This window comes from Pyrus communis, chromosome 15 (genome assembly GCF_041283825.1).
Source record: "Pyrus communis isolate YQ-2024b chromosome 15, ASM4128382v1, whole genome shotgun sequence".
NCBI lineage: Eukaryota > Viridiplantae > Streptophyta > Magnoliopsida > Rosales > Rosaceae > Pyrus > Pyrus communis.
In genome coordinates this window covers 24,715,335-24,731,063 of record NC_142579.1, presented here as the reverse complement: position 1 = coordinate 24,731,063, position 15,729 = coordinate 24,715,335, and the positions used below count along the sequence as shown (strand labels likewise).

The 15,729-nt window shown below is 37.4% G+C and overlaps 1 long non-coding RNA gene across 1 annotated transcript; it reads left to right on the top strand.

Annotated features, from left to right (window-relative positions):
* Positions 1–11,775: 11,775 nt before the first annotated feature.
* LOC148690762 (uncharacterized) lies at positions 11,776–15,505 on the top strand. Its single transcript, XR_015956384.1, has 2 exons — positions 11,776–12,312; positions 12,575–15,505. It is a non-coding gene; the product is annotated as an uncharacterized LOC148690762 (long non-coding RNA).
* The last annotated feature ends 224 nt before the right edge of the window (positions 15,506–15,729 follow it).

Below are 15,729 nucleotides of genomic sequence, written 5' to 3'. Positions count from 1 at the left end.
ATAAAATCCTTGATTCTATCTTCTGAGAATTACAATGCTCAAGTATTTCACTCATCCTTTTGGAGCTTAACAGAACCGGTTAAATGCTGACGAATGAGAGAACGGTGAGGAGTTGTACCTCCAAACAAATTAAAAAAAATAAAAAAAAAATACAAAAGCAACTCAGATAATCTAAAGAAAAAAGATACAAACCTGCGACTTCACAGGAGTTGAAGTCCAACGTGGTGTTGGAAGATGAACGTGGTGTTGTTTGAAACTGCGATTTCAGTTTTTTCCTTGGAAGATGAACCTGTTGTTGTTTGAAACTGCTATGAGCAATTGCCTTTGGTTTATCTCTTTCTTCCGTCAGGCAAAAATTGAATCGTTCAGTTTCTCAGGTATTTTTCTTCACTTTCTTTCTCCTCTCTTTGGTATTTTTGGTGTTTAATTCTTTTTCCTATCATGCGCTTTAATTTCAGCTCCCAAGGAACTCGGTGGCCGAGAAAGCCAATGGAGTGGTGGAGCAGAAACCGAACCAGCAACCGGTGATGAAGCCCTATTCTTTCCACGAAATCAACCTCAGATGGCAGCGTCACTGGGAGGAAATCGGATTTTTTCGAACCCCCGATGAAATTGACACCTCCAAGCCCAAATACTATCTTCTTGATATGTTCTCATATCCCAGTTCTCTCGAATTTTCACAAACTCTATCCTTTTTTGTTTATTTATTTTAAATTGCAAATGCAAGTGATTGTTTATGTAGAAAATATGAAGACACAGTTTAATTAAAGGAAAATGAGAATCCCCTACCCTTTTTATATATCATTTAGATTAAACATTTGTGTTTTTCTAAAATTTGATTAAAGTGCTTTGATCAATAGTCATCTCTAGTTTTTAATATTAAAATAAATTTTGAATTTATCCTTTTATTTGGATGATGCACTTTTCCTTATTTAATGGAGATATTAGTAATTAAATTATATTTTCTCTTCTTCCAAATATGTTTTTTTGATCACAATATATATATATTTTTTTTGTGGGTATGCAAACATTTAATATTTTTTTTTTCAAATGGTTTTTTTTTTTTTTTTTTTTTTTCAAATAGTTAATGATCAACATAAAAGCTCCGAGTAATTTTTTCATTTTTTTTTGTGAAATTCTTTATTTATTTTTTTTGCTGTTTTTTTTAAGTATAGTTGTTGACGAATTATTATTAGGTACAATACATTACGTATATATTATCTGTGGGTACGTTTGAATTTACAAAAATCATTAATTGGTATGTTTATTTACAATTTTGGTACATTTGATTTGATACATATTGTTAATATTGGTACATTATTTTTATTTTGGTATGTTTTATTTTGTACACATTGTGTATTGGCGTTTATATTATTCTCAATCCTATTTTCTCTTAACATACTAAAAGAAAAACTCATTTCGATACGTTTGATTTTGGGGAATTTAAAAATATTTTAAACTATTTTGGAAAGAAAATATCTTAAATCGTAGATTGGAGCTAACTTTTCCAAAGCTTAACTAATTAATTAACTCGGGCCTGGTAAGCTGAAGCTATCGTAGCTTTTTGAAGAGCTCAACTAAAAAAGGTAAATTTGAGGCAGATCCACACCTTATTGGGCTCCGGAATGGTAGGGTTTAGGGTAATGTTTTTTGCTTTAGTAGTTTTAGTAATCCTTTTAATACTTTTTGTTTAAATTTAAAGCTGTAATACTCTGTTTGATTTCTTCTTCGCATAGGGAAGAAGGATCAATGAAATTGCAGATGCAGTGTTCCAATTAATCCAACCAGTTCTCTTAAGTTTTGCTTTTTTCATTGTTTATACAAATAGATGGTTATGAATTTTAGGTTGTAAATCTCTTTCAGAACAAATTCTTTTTCAAAAATCGAAATTTTTATTTGGGTAGTAATTCATGTCTTCAATTTTCATTCTCTCTCAATTTTAATTTTGATCACATATTTGCATTCAATTATTTTTTTTTTAATAATTTTGATGGACTTCTTGCACAGCAAATTAACTTCCTCTGGAATTTTTTTGAACATTTCGTTGAATTGTCGGTCATGTTTCAAATGTGAGCGTGTTGCCTCATTTCATTTTATGGTTTTAGTTCATAATCAACTAATTCACTAATTTAATTTCCTCTTCAATAAAGGAAGCATTTCCAAGCTTCCACCAACGAAACTCCAGAAAAAAGCAACTACATATTAAATGACCTTGAAGACAATTCGAGTGGAGGACCAGACAGTAACAATGGACATTGTAATTTTTGTCTCAACTTTTAAATGACCTTAAAGACAATTTGTGATGTAAAAAAAGCTTTTTGCATGCGCATAACTCTACGTACTTTAATTGTTTCCTTTGGGTTGTGCTTTAATTTTGTTTGGCTTGGCTTCAGATTGTTGTATTGCATAATTTCAGTTTACTATCTATAATTAGAGTTAGTGAGATTACTCTCTGCGGTTCATCTTCTATTGATATTTATGCCAGTAAACACCATGCCTTCAAACTTTCGGACTTTTGATACAACAACTTATTTTCAAAGATGAATATGATAATGATCCCAAGTAGTGGAGAGTTGATTGGGATTTCCCTCTTTTCAATATCTAATTGGGTTTTTTTCAGTAACCAATTTTTCAGGGCTTCATTCTTTCCTCTATCTAATTGGGTTTCTTTACTTTTTCTTTTAATGACTTTTCTGATCTTAATTCTTTACAGGTATGTTTTTTCTTTCAACAACTCCTCTGCAAATTGTTGAGTTCTTGAATGACTTCCATTATTGCTTTACAGGTACTCATTGTGTCTTTGCAGATATATGATCATTTCAAGCTTTGCAAATTTTGTGGTGATACTATTCGGTAGGTTGTTAAAATTTTTCTTTTTGTTCTTCATTTTTCTTTCCCCGAAAGGTGATTCAATTACAGAAGCTGTGCATATAACTGTCAAAGTGGCTTTCGAAGAGAAAAAGACTATTCGGCAGCATATATAGAACAAAGGGTTAGTTCTGTCTGTTTATCACATATTGAAATGCAACTGGGAAGTTATGACAAAAGGTTATGGGCGTTTGAAACTGAACGGAACTGCTATGCAGTTTGAAAATTGAACGGGGTTATTCTTTCTCCACGTAATTTTTCTTGTCTCACCTTTTCTTTCCAATTCCTCTTTTTCTGAAAGTGGTGTTTTTAATTATTTGTAATGTTTTTTTTTAATAGATTTTTTATTATTAAGAGAGAAATGCATCCGGAATTATAGGCCTAACAAGTGCAACGTGGGAATGGAGTGGAGTTTAACTGTTTGTATTTATCATTTGTTTTTTCTTCTTTGTTTTCTCACCAACTCTAATTGTAGATAGTAATTTGAAATTATGCAATATAAATATAATAATAACATGTAATTTAGCTTGAGGTGGTTATTGGTCAAAGCACTTTAATCAAATTTTAAAAAGGCACAGATGTTTAATCTAAATGATATAGAAAAACGGTAGGAAATTCTAAGTTTCCTAAAAATAAATTGAGAAATAATATTCCAATTTCACAAAAGGTAGCCCGACTCACTTTTTATTTTAATTTTTAATTAAAAACAGAAAACCAGAAAAACCAAAAAAAGTATTTTGAAATGCTATGAAAACTTGCTAGGAGATGGGTCCAATGAGAAAATAATTGAAATAATTGATATTTAATATCTCTTTCAACTTTATTACCCAAACTATCCTCACAAATCTAATTCAATATGTAAATTTATCTTTACACCTAGAGGTGGGCAGCCTTCAGGTTAGGGTCAAGTTTTTGGTTTACTTAGTATTTGTTGGTCTTTTGTTGTCTAGCATGTTTTGTAATTTTATTTGCTGCAGATTAGCTGCAGGTATTTACTACCCTTGAGTAATATTATCAGAATGAGAAGGCATTTGCTGTCTTACTGGGGTGTGATGTCCTTTTCAAGCTTGAATATGCACATTGACCTTGCATCCAGGAAATTTTTGAAATGGTTTGAAATTGAACTGAAACCGTTCAAAATCGCACTGAACCGAACCGTAAAAAATTTCGGTTTCAATTTTGGTTTCACTCAAAACCGCACCGAACCAAACCCCCACCCCTAGTTGAATTTGGCTTCTTTCTTGTTGGATTCGTGGCAACTTTTTCTCTTGCAGAGTAACCAAATCAATATTTCAAGCAATTTGAATTATCTTCAATTTTCTCCTTCTTTTTTCTTTTTCGATATGCCTTTATCAAACTGACTCGAAATACTGAAATTATTTCAGTTTACCAAATTTTGGGAAATGAAAAATTACAATTCGATTTCGATAGAAATTTTCAATTTCCAAACTTGTTGGTTCAATTTTCGATTTGGGATTTTCAGTTCGGTTACCGAATCGTAACCAACCCTACAAAAAAACCTGACCGGTGTTATTTATTTTGCAGGTTTTCTAGTCAATTCCTCTTTGGTGAAAAATTTTCATTCACATGTTTTGTTTCAAAATTTACCAATTCATTATGAATCATTACAAAGGACGCATGAATGTTATCTTAGTGCAGATGATATATTAATGACAACCCATAATAATGTTGACGACTCACAAAGAAGTTGCTCGGGGCAATCCAGACGAGCCCAGCTCTTCTCGAAACCGCCATCTCTGTCATCCAAGGCTTCGTCCCCGTGAACAGGAAAACCTATGCGTCGTACACTTCTGCTTGATACGGACCTGCACTTTGCTCTACTCAAATGTATGGCTGAAGATGTAGTTCTTATTACAATTCTCAACAATTACAACAACCCTTCCTTCTTACAAATCTTCCCTTTTATAGTAGTTACAAGGCTTCTCCTCTAAGTCACTCTTCTAACCACTTTAACAGCTAACTATTTGTAACTAATTCTTGTTTGTCCTAGTCAGCAATTGCCAACTCATCACTATAATTCCCGTCCAATTGTCACAATACACAATCACCTATCAATACCCCCCTCAAAACAGGGCTTGTCCACAAGACTGAAACGCACAACAGTACACAACTCAATATGAATGCTAGACATCATAACTGGGATACCATAGGAAATCGGGACTTCAAGTCGGCATAATCCTCCCTAGTTGCATCGGCTGGAGCATGATTCTTTCACTAAACTAATACCTCGGTTGATGCAATAGTCCCCATCTTGACTATCCTCCGCTCTAATATTGCTACTGGAACTTCTTGCAATATGCCGACATCGGTGATAAATGGTAACTGGAGAGTAAGTTGAATGTGAGGACCCAGGTGCTTCTTAAGGCAGGAAACATGAAAGACGGGGTGTAATTTCGAATTCTCTGGTAATCGGAATTTATAAGCAACTGGTCCAACCTTTGCCAACACTTCATATGGTCCATAGAATCGAGGCTGAAGCTTGTGAAATGGATGTGAAGCCAAGGATGAATGTTGATATGGAACCAGTCTCAAATACACCAAATCACCCACTTGGAAGACCCGCTCGGTTCTATGTTTGTTAGCTTGAACAGTCATTCTATCCTGCAAACACCTATTAACTAGATCCAGTTTTGTAGTACCAGCCTCATAAACTGGTATTGCAGGAGGTGGTTGCCCATAAACCACCTCGTAAGGACATAGGTTGGTGGTAGAGTGGAAGGCCGTGTTGTAACTATACTCTGCCCACAGTAACCAAGTCAACCATTTATTGGGTTGTAGGCTGCAAAAACACCTCAAATACGTTTCCAAACACCTGTTAACCACCTCTGTTTGCCCATCTGTCTATGGATGATAACCAGAGCTAAAACACAGGTTTGAACCTTGCAGTGCAAAAAATTCCTTCCAAAATTTGCTCATAAAGATGGGATCTCTATCGGACACTATTGAAGTAGGCATACCATGGAGTTTAAAGATGTGTTCAACAAATAGATTCGCCACCGAGACAGCCGTGTAAAGATGGGAAAGGGCAAGAAAGTGAGCATACTTGGACAGCCTATCTACAACTACCCATATTATAGATTTACCTTTGCAAGGTGGTAATCCCACGATAAAGTCCATTGAAATGTCGGTCCACACTTGAGAAGGGATCGGCAATGGTTGGAGTAATCCCGAGGAGGAGGTAAAGTGGTTGGAGTACTAAAAACCTCGTCAAATTCCTGTAATAATTGATGCAACTCTTGAGATTGTTGAACCGTGAGTGAGTCATGATGCTGCACAATATCCACAATTTGGATTTGAAACAGAAAAGAGCCCATCGATGATTCTTGTTGCAAAGGTTTCTCTATTTGGAAGATAGAGACATCTTGAATGTGTTCACTAGAAGTTTCAGGATTAGAGAGATAATAGGTAGAATAACCTTGCTTGAACTTCATATACATTTTATCGAAGTCCCACAGTACGAGTCCGAGTGTTCGTAATCACTGAATTCCCAACACAATATCACAACCCTAATCGTCATAGCATACAAATCAGTGACACAGTGGTAATCCTGAATTTTCAGAGAGACTGCACCTAAAGATCCAATAGTGTTTACTTTCCCCCTGTCCGCAATCTTAACACTAAAAGAGTGAGATGTGTCCATATGCCCTTTAATCCTTTTCACCAAGGTAGAATCAATAAAGTTGTGTGAACTTCCAGAATCTATGAGAATTACCACCGGGCAATTTTTAATGGAGCCTAACACTTTCATAGTCTTGATGGACTTAGGTGCACACAAAGGTTGCACATTAATGAGCAATAATTGTTTCTCTCACAAGTATGCCCTCTATAATATTTCTCCTTACAGTGAAAACATAATCCATTTTTCCTACAGTATTCCACTTTTTCAGGAATTATTTTCCTAACATTCTCATATTTCAATTTGTTATCCCCTATATGCACATTACCCACATTCTACAAAGGAGATCGAATTGCAGAAGTACCAAAAGAATGAGCTTGTTAAGGAATGCTAGACAGTACACAACTCAATATGAATGCTAGACATCATAACTGGGATACCATAGGAAATCGGGACTTCAAGTCGGCATAATCCTCCCTAGTTGCATCGGCTGGAGCATGATTTTTTCACTGAACTAATACCTCGGTTGATGCAATAGTCCCCATCTTGACTATCCTCCACTCCAATATTGCTACTAAAACTTCTTGCAATATGCCGGCATCTGTGATAACTGGTAACTGGAGAGTAGGTTGAATGTGAGGACCCAGGTGCTTCTTAAGGCAGGAAACATGAAAGACGGGGTGTAATTTTGAATTCTCTAGTAATCGGAATTTATAAGCAACTGGTCCAACCTTTGCCAACACTTCATATGGTCTATAGAATCGAGGCTGAAGCTTGTGAAATGGATGTGAAGCCAAGGATGAATGTTGATATGGAACCAGTCTCAAATACACCAAATCACCCACTTGGAAGACCCGCTCGGTTCTATGTTTGTTAGCTTGAACAGTCATTCTATTCTGAGCAACCATCAAATTTGCCTTTAAAAGAGATAAGATTGTGTTTCGCTCCTGCAAAAACCTATTAACTAGATCCAGTTTTGTAGTACCAGCCTCATAAATTGGTATTGCAGGAGGTGGTTGCCCATAAACCACCTCGTAAGGACATAGGTTGGTGGTAGAGTGGAAGGCTGTGTTGTAACTATACTCTGCCCACAGTAACCAAGTCAACCATTTATTGGGCTGTAGGCTGCAAAAACACCTCAAATACGTTTCCAAACACCTGTTAACCACCTCTGTTTGCCCATCTGTCTATGGATGATAACCCGAGCTAAAACACAGGTTTGAACCTTGCAGTGCAAAAAATTCCTTCCAAAATTTGCTCATAAAGATGGGATCTCTATCGGACACTATTGAAGTAGGCATACCATGGAGTTTTAAAGATGTGTTCAACAAATAGATTCGCCACCGAGACAGCCGTGTAAAGATGGGAAAGGGCAAGAAAGTGAGTATACTTGGACAACCTATCTACAACTACCCATATTACAGATTTACCTTTGCAAGGTGGTAATCCCACGATAAAGTCCATTGAAATGTCGGTCCACACTCGAGAAGGAATCGACAATGGTTGGAGTAATCCTGTAGGAGCCAATGTCTCATATTTTTGTTGTTGACAAGTTGCACAATTGGATACAAATTCCTTGATATCCTTTTTCATGCCAACCCAATAAAAAGACCGAGATAGTCTTTTATAGGTTTTAAGGAATTCAGCATGTCCATCAATAGCACTACAATGATGTTCTTCAAATACCTTATGCCGTCATGCACAAGTGGGACTCAAAACTATTCTTTGTATCTCAAGAATCCATTGTCAAACTTGTACTTAAAGGTTAATTAAAGTTGAATCAGTGCACTGCAATACTTCTTGAACTTTGGTTTGAATCCAAGTATCCTGTTCCAAATTTCTCCGTAAGTCGTCCATCTAACTAAGATAAGGATAAGAAATAGCATTCAGTTCCATTGCATATGTTTAGGTGTGATTTTCAATAGGTAAGCGGGAAAGGGCATCAGCCACTTGATTATCACAACCCTGTTTGTATTGGATTTCATAATCGAAACCCAATAACTTGGACACCCATTTTTGTTGAACTGGAGTGTGAGCATGATTCTGCAAAAAAATATTTGAGGCTGTGATGGTCTGTTTTGAACACAAAGTGGCTGCCCACCAAATAAAACTGCCACTTCTTCATTGCATGAATAATTGCCATCATTTTTCTCTCATATGCAGAGAGAGACTGATTTCGTGGACTAAGGGCCTTACTAGTAAAATCAATAGGTCGTCCATTCTGTTGAAGTACAGCGCCAATCCCAAATCCAGAAGCATCACTCTCAATAACAAATGGTTAAGTAAAATCTGGAAATGCTAGGACCTGTGGAGAAAACATGGCTGTTTTTAATTCATTGAATGCCGTGGTAGCTGCTGGTGTCTAATGAAATTTATCTTTCTTTGTTAAAACTATTAGGGGACTGATAATCTTCCCAAACCCCGGAATAAACTTCCTATAGTATCCAGTTAATCCAAGAAATCCTTGAAGTGCCTTCATTGATGTAAGGACTAGCCAATTTGCAATAGCTTCCAACTTACAAGGATCAGTTGCTACTCCATTTTTTGAAACAATGTGACTGAGAAACTCGATTGTAGATTGACCAAAAGTACACTTGAATTTCTTCACAAACAAGGTGTGATCTTTTAGCAACTGGAACACCACTCAAAGATGAGCCAAGTGAGATTCCCAAGAGCTTCTATACACTAGAATATCGTCGAATAAGACTAAAATAAACTGACAAATGTGTGTCGAAAAATCTCATTCATGAGACATTGAAATGTTGCCGGGGCATTGGTTAAGCCAAAAGGCATCACCAAGAACTCATAATGCCTATCATGTATTCGGAAAGCTGTCTTCTCGATGTCAGTTGGATGCATTCGGATTTGGTGATATCCAGATCGCAAATCAAGTTTGGAAAATAACTGAGCCCCAAATAATTCATCAAGTAACTCATCAATTAATGGAATATGGAACTTATCTTTTATGGTAATCAAGTTAAGTCCCCTATAATCCATACACATGCGTTATGTACCCTCATTCTTCTTGTCTAAAATGACTGAGGAAGAATACGAGCTGTTACTAACTGTGATAAATCCAGCATCCAACAGTTCCTGCACATATTTTTCAATTTCTGTCTTATGTAAGGGTCCATATATGTAAGGCTTCATGCTCGGTGGCTTACTACCTTCTAACAATGGAATTCGATGATCATGGGACCGAGGAGGAGGTAAAGTGGTTGGAGTACTAAAAACCTCATCAAATTCCTATAATAATTGATGCAACTCTTGAGATTGTTGAACCGTGAGTGAGTCATGATGCTGCACAATATCCACAGTTTGGATTTGAAACAGAAAAGAGCCCATCGATGATTCTTGTTGCAAAAGTTTCTCTATTTGGAAGATAGAGACATCTTGAATGTGTTCACTAGAAGTTTCAGGATTAGAGAGATAATAGGTAGAATGACCTTGCTTGAACTTCATATACATTTTATCAAAGTCCTACAGTACGAGTTCGAGTGTTTGTAATCACTGAATTCCCAACACAATATCACAACCCCAATCGCCATAGCATACAAATCAGTGACACAGTGGTAATCCTGAATTTTCAGAGAGACTGCACCTAAAGATCCAATAGTGTTTACTTTCCCCCTGTCCGCAATCTTAACACTAAAAGAATGAGATGTGTCCATATGCCCTTTAATCCTTTTCACCAAGGTAGAATCAATAAAGTTGTGTGAACTTCCAGAATCTATGAGAATTACCACCGGGCAATTTTTAAGCGAGCCTAACACTTTCATAGTCTTGATGGACTTAGGTGCACACAAAGGTTGCACATTAATGAGCAATAATTGTTTCTCTCACAAGTATGCCCTCTAGAATATTTCTCCTTACAGTGAAAACATAATCCATTTTTCCTACAGTATTCCACTTTTTCAAGAGTTATTTTCCTAACATTCTCATATTTCAATTTGTTATCCCCTATATGCACATTACCCACATTCTACAAAGGAAACCGAATTGCAGAAGTACCAAAAGAATGAGAGAATGGTTTAACCTTTAAATTCGAAAGCTTGGCATCAATCTGCTGCGCATAGGCCGTGGCTTCAAGAACATTTCTTGGCTTCAAGATCTTGACATCATGGCGTAATTAAGCTTTAAGACCACCAATGAAACAAAATTTCATAAGGAATGAGAGATATCGGATGTGCAATTTTCCAAATGTCTGAATTCCAGAATATAGTCCCACAATGTCCCTGATTGCCTCAATTTGACCAAACGTTTTGCTAAATCTTCGAATTCTGATGGTTCGAACTTTTGACATAAAGCCATTATGAATTCTGCCCAGGTAGGGTAATTGACTACACAATTCGCCTATTGGAACCACTGAAGGGGTTCGCCGTCCAAATGGAAAGAAGCCATCTTAACTTTCGTAGAATCATCGATGTGGAAAAAATCAAAATAGTGGTCGGCCTTGTAGATCCACGACAAGGGTTCATCACCATCACCAAAACGGGGAAAATCCATTTTGATAAATGGGAGACGTTGATGGAAAGATGGCGAATGTAGATCGGGCCGATCGAAATTAGGTGGAAAATTAGGGTTCATACCCGGTGGAAAATTGGGATCAGAACGTGTTACTTCAGAGGATTCGTCATTCGAGCCACTACCTTTCACTGATAAGGATCAGATTTGCTGCAGTAGCAACTTATTTGTTGCTCGAGCTTCCGATCGTAATTCATGGACTTCCTACTTGAATTCGTCGAACAAAGTTTCTAGCTTGGAGACGCGCGACTCCATCGGTCGTTTGGAAGCAGCACGAGGCATACACGAGAACCAGGACCCGCGGGTCGGGGCGAGTACCCATAGTTTAGGGTAGGTAAAGGGCGGGTCCAAAATTTCAGAACACAAAACGGGGCGGGGCGGGATGGGTATACGAATTTAGCGGGGATGGGCGGTTCTTAAAATAAGAGTGAACGGGCCCCCGGCTTGGCCCGTTTCTAGCATGTGTTAATCTGAGTCATTCAAAATCATCTATCCATTTATTTAGTTTCCCTTTCCCTCAATCTCTCATCATGGCTCATCTCTTCTCACTCGAGCATCGATCTCTCATTCGTTCGCCACCATTATCATCAGACGTAGATCTTTCCTCCTGACTCACTCCCACTATTCTAGTTTTGTTCACTGCCATCATCATCAACTCCGTCTTCTGCCATCATCATCAGCTCCGTCTACCGCCATCATCATCATCAAATCTCAATCCATGGTCACTAAAATCCTCTCTCGTCTTTTTTCTTGTCAATTTATAACTAATTCCTTTGTTTTTATTTTTTTATTTTTTTATTTTTTTTATGGCTTTAATTTCTGAATGCGTGTAAGAAATCGAGAATGGGAATGCAATCTTCACCACATGCAACCCTAACCCTAATTAATTCCCCAAATCAAATCCAGCAAGTGATCCAATTTAATAACCCTCTTCATTCCCAATCCCTCCACCCTCTCCATCTCTTTAGAACGTTGATCTTTGTTCCAGGATTTGGGGTTTTTCCAATTCGATCCAATTGCTCTATTTGGGTGATGTGTGAGTTTAGAGATCATCCATGAATTGAAAGCTCAATTGATCATTTCAAGCTTCCAAGGTGTGTAGCTTAATTGGAGTTTTTATACGGAGTCTCAAACAACAAAATTTGAAGAAATAAAGCGTAGAAAATGGAAAAGTATGAGCTTGTTAAGGATATTGGATCTGGGAATTTTGGGGTGGCCAGGATTATGAGGAACAAAGAGACCAAAGAGCTCGTCGCCATGAAATACATCGAACGGGCCACAAGGTCCTTACTTACTTTTCCCAATTTTTTTTTTTTTCAATGTAATTTCATATCACCTTTTACTTATTTTTTTGCCTTAAAGTTTAATTCTTTTAGAATTATAAACCTTATATAGCTAGAATCTTTCCATTTCGGAGTTGGTACTCAGAAAAAGCTAGAATTTTTCCATTTCGTTCAATGAATCCATAAGAAACAGATTATTTTGTTATTTTCATATGATTATATGTGTATGTGGTTAACTGTTTGTTTCATTGCATGGTTGCAGATTGATGAGAATGTGGCAAGGGAAATCATAAACCATAGATTGCTTCGCTACCCAAACATCATTCTGTTATTGTTATTGGATCCGAAACCCAACCTAAACCGGCCCGTTTCAAACGGGTCAGGTTAGGTTCGGTTTCAGATTCTAAAATTTCATTATGCGACCCGGCCCGGCCTGTTTCTTTTAAACCTGGGTGCGGTCAGATCCCTTCAAAATTGGGCCCGACTCGGCCCATGCCCAACCTTAAATTTGGTAACTTGTAATTAGTTATTTCTCAAGTATGTTTTCCACTAATGGGTGTCTTCCTGCTCATATATTTTGCATATAACTCAGAGTCGTGTAACTCCGGCAATGAATTATCTCTTATTGGCAGACTATTCTGATTTCGAGATCAATGAGGTGTTAATTCACATAGATCCACACACTGCTCCAAGGCCGGACGGAATGCCCCCAATATTTTTTTTCAGAAGTTCTAGCCAATTGTTGGTAATGATGTAATATGTGTGGCCAAGTCATTTATCTCATCTGGGCATATTCTGAAGGAGCTCAATTATACTCTCATCTCTATAATTATGAAGGTAGTTGAAGTTTAGAACATGACGCAGCTTAGACCGATTGCATTGTGTAACGTTCTATATAAAATTGGTGCCAAGGTGTTAGTGAACCGTTTAAAGAGCATATTGGATTAGATTATTTCCAAGCAGTAAGGTGCCTTTGTCCCTGGTAGAATGATTTCTGATTACTCTGTTATTGCTTCTGAGGTTGGGCATTATCTTCACAATCTTTGTTGAGGCCGGAATGGTTATCTAGCTTTAAACCTAGATATAAGTAAGGAATACGATCGAGTGGAATGAGGATTCTTGCATTCTATATTGTTGAAGCTTGGATTTGCTGCGAGTTGGGTTGAAACTGTCATGAATTGTGCATCCTCTGTCTCATACTTTTTCCTAGTTAATGGTGAGATTACAGGTTACATTTCCCCCATTCGTGGTCTCCATCAATGTGATCCATTTTCCCCATATTTGTTTCTGATTTGTTTAGAGGGGCTCACAAGGCTGTTTGAATTTTTTTAGAGGTTTAGGCTTATTGATGGGGTCTTAATTTGTCGTGGGGCGCCCACTATAACTCACTTATTATTTGCTGATGATAGTTTCCTCTTTCTCCGAGCATTTTTTCAGGAATGTTGGCATCTTAAAAATATTAAGAATATTTATGAACGTGCATCCAAGCAACGTATCAATCTGCAAAAGAGTGTCCTGTCTTTTAGCCCCAATATTTGTCGAGCCATTCAAGATCAGCTTGCTGCCTATATGGGGGTGCCTTGGGTGGATGTTCTGGACAAGTATTTAGGGCTTCTGATTGTTATTGGTCAGAGTCGTTTCACAAGATTTGCATACATTAAAGATAGGTTGTGGAAAAAACTTAAAGATTGGAAAGCCAAGCTATTGAGTAATGCGGGGAAGAAGATTTTTATTAAGGTGGTGGGTTTAACTCTCCCCATATATATGATGAATTGCTTTCTCTTGCCTAAAACGTTTTGTGAAGATCTTCAACGCATTCTCTGTCGATTTTGGTGGGGGAACCCTGGTGATTCAAAGAGTATTCATTGGCTTTCATGGGAAAACATGTGCAAACCAACGTCTAAGGGTAGTTTGGGATTTTGATCTCTGTATGATTTCAATCTCGACCTTTTGGCTAAATAGGGCTGGAGACTGCTTCACAACTCGGATTCACTTACCTCTCAGTTACTCAAAGTCAAATATTTTCCTCACAATTCGTTTTGAGATGCTACTTTGGGTTCCAGTCCGTCTATTTGCTGGCGAGGGATTATGAAGGCTCGCATCGTTCTAGAGCGAGGGTCTCGTTGGAAGGTGGGCAATGGGTGTTCTATTTGTATTTGGAAAGACAGGTGGCTGGATCGTCTGCACTTGTTTCGGCCTTTATCATCTCCCCAATCCAATGGTGAATCAGAATTGGTCTATTCCTTAATCTTGCTATCGCTGGCTTCCTAAAATGAGCAGTTACTATTGAATATTTTCCTTCTTAATGAAGCTTTGATAATTTTCTCCATCCCGCTAAGTTTGAGATTGCCCCAGGACCGTTTGATATGGCACTACGATGCTAATGGAGTTTTCTCTGTTAAAAGTGCGTACAAGGTTACTCGTGGTTTGGTGAGTGAACCTTCATCTTTTCACGATGGGGCTTTGAACTCTCTATGGAATATTATCTGGAAAGCAAAGGTTCTGAATAAAGTAAAATTATGTGTTTGGCAAGCTGCTTAGAACATTCTACCTACTCGTGCCTGTTTAGTTAACAAAGGCATTGCGGTGGATGACATTTGTGTGTTATGTAGTTCCTCTTCGGAGTCAGCGCTACACGTGTTTTACTGAATGTCCATTTGCAAGAGTCGTTTGTTTGTCCGCCAACATTGAGCTTGGACCACACTGCTCTTCTTTCTTTTGCTTCTTAGAGTGGCTTAGTTATCGTGCTGCTGTCCTCAAGCATGGTTAATTTGATATTCTTCTTGTCTTTATCCATTTTATTTGGCATTCTAGGAATTCCCTTCTTTGGGATGATAAACAGGAGAACCCCATTGTGGTGAGTAGGTTGGTGGGCCTTTTCCTATCGCTTTTGTGTCTGCATAACCCCAAACTGCTTATTGCCCCCTTCTTTCTCTTTCTCGGTGGCCTCCGCCACCGCCAAACTCGATTAAGATTAATGTCGATGCTTCATTTTGCAATATAGGAAATAACTTAGCTTACTTCTAGGTCCATGTAAGGTTCATTCTTCCATCAATATGAGATTCATTCTCAACATTTCAAAGCTTCAAACTTTTCATACGCAAAATGAGTGATGGTGAGACCCACTTTCAACCTGTTACCATCTACTATTTCCTTATCACGTTACCATTTTAATGAAAAAGCACTTGTATCATTGGATGATAAGAGTAGTGAAGACATATCATATTATTTCACATATTTTATTTTAATGTGCAAATGTGGTTTGGTCTCTTTAACTTTTTATTATTTTTTCTTTCTCTACCAAATTGCTATTCTCTATGAGATTTGAAATACTGAACACTTCTTGTAATTAGATATAAATTAAGTGCTACTAACATGGTTCTAAAAAATGTTAGACGCTAGTCGAGCGGCAAGCTG